This window comes from Austrofundulus limnaeus, unplaced genomic scaffold (genome assembly GCF_001266775.1).
Source record: "Austrofundulus limnaeus strain Quisiro unplaced genomic scaffold, Austrofundulus_limnaeus-1.0 Scaffold3, whole genome shotgun sequence".
Lineage (NCBI taxonomy): Eukaryota > Metazoa > Chordata > Actinopteri > Cyprinodontiformes > Rivulidae > Austrofundulus > Austrofundulus limnaeus.
This window is the reverse complement of record NW_013952405.1, coordinates 7,075,545-7,077,097: the sequence shown is the minus strand read 5'-3', so window position 1 is coordinate 7,077,097 and position 1,553 is coordinate 7,075,545. Positions and strand designations below refer to the sequence as shown.

The window sequence follows — 1,553 nt, the reverse complement described above, 5'->3', positions numbered from 1 at the left end:
CCCCACACACACACACACACACAGTGAGAGCTGCATGTGCTCAGGCCAGAGTTCAAAGCCTCAGGAGTTCAGATGGAGAGAGGTGGGGGGTGAGTGTGTGTCAAGTTAATTTGGGGGTCCTTCAACAGTTTGGAACTGGTACAGCGGTCTCACACAAATACTTCTAAATAGAAAAATAACTTTTTTTCTTTACAGACCTACAATCAGTTCATGACAGAGAGCTTGCTGTGACACTTCCAAGTCTCTAAAAGGAAATTAAGGGAAATCCCTTTCTTTTTAACGCGTCTTCTATTAAAAATAAGCTTTTTTTGTTGCCTCTGTAGTTGGGAGTCCCCAAAATAAAAAGCAGACAAAGCAGATTTTCAAAGCATTTTTTATGTTTGTTTCCTGAGCAGCAGGGCTCTGTCATGTTTGCTTTATTGTTCTACACCAAGTGGTCATTAAAGCTCTGTTTTACACCAATCAGGTCCCTGAGGTTTGCTCTGGGGTCTAAAACAGTTTAGAGAGAGACAAGTTTTACTTTAAGCCCCCTCCTTTCTGCCTCTGAGCACTCAAAACATTTGACTCCAGGTCACTCACACTTCCTCCTCCGGGTAAAAACAAAATCAGGCAACTTTTAACTGAAACTACAAGTGCTACCCGGCTTTTAGTCACCACTACAGCTCCAGTTATGTTTCATTTATACACTCCCACACTTTAAACAACCATCCTGCAAGCTTTTTCTTTTTGTACTTTTTCCCCCTGTCTATACAAATACTCACCCGCCAGTCTGGTGATTCTTTGGAGTCCCACAGACTGCTGCAAACAAGTTGAAAGCACGACCCTTGCCCGAGGTGACCCGCTGAATAAAACAAGGCACGCCAGAGTGGGACCAAATCCAAGAACCTGGACGAAACGAGCCGAACACGGGACACTTTTTTTAAATCCACGTTAAAAAAAAAAAAAGGCAGCCCGTACAGACGAGGAGAGAGGGGGCTTAGGCGAGTACTCAACAAAAGACGGTTTCACTTTACTGATAGACTGCTCACGTCCGAAATAACCGAGCCGAAAGAGAGAGAGAGAAGCACCGGAGCGTCAGCCAAGTCTTCCCCACCCCACCCCCCGGAAAAGTGCTCCTTTCTTCGGCCCCGCGCTGCTGGAGCCATCGGTGATCCAGTCCACATGAAAAGTAACACGGCCGCTTGTTTCGAGGGGCAGGAAACCAGCGAGTTCTCCGTTAACAGGCTCTGCTTCCTTTTTCCACACACACACACACAAACTCTCTCTCTCACACACACACTCCCCCCTCCTCTTCTCACCCTCCTTCATACACACACTCCACGCTCTCCTCGTCTCCGTAAAGCCTCCTCCTCCTCTTCAGCTGTTCAACAGACGCATCCACATGGCTGACCTAGTCTTTCTTTACCCACACACTAGTGAAGGAGAATTAACGCCGACTGCACTTCTTATATATGAAAAAAGAAAAAAAAAAGGGCAAGAAAAATGAAGTCAAGCGAAACAAAAACATGGACTGGATTCGAATAATCGTCAGGGACAAAAGGTTGGGGGGGGGG

At 46.4% G+C, this 1,553-nt stretch overlaps 1 protein-coding gene across 5 annotated transcripts in view; it reads right to left on the bottom strand.

The window, feature by feature from the left end:
- Positions 1-1,553, bottom strand: part of rerea (arginine-glutamic acid dipeptide (RE) repeats a) — a 146,634-nt gene that overhangs the window by 106,347 nt on the left and 38,734 nt on the right. For 2 of the 5 annotated variants that reach the window (XM_014020431.1, XM_014020465.1), the window contains exon 1: positions 762-1,331. The exons of 2 other annotated variants lie outside the window; for them this stretch is intronic. The gene's annotated coding sequence lies outside the window, so the exon portion shown is untranslated. Of the gene's footprint in view, positions 1-761; positions 1,333-1,553 lie in introns of those variants that run through there. One more of the 5 variants, XM_014020457.1, reaches the window with a different exon arrangement.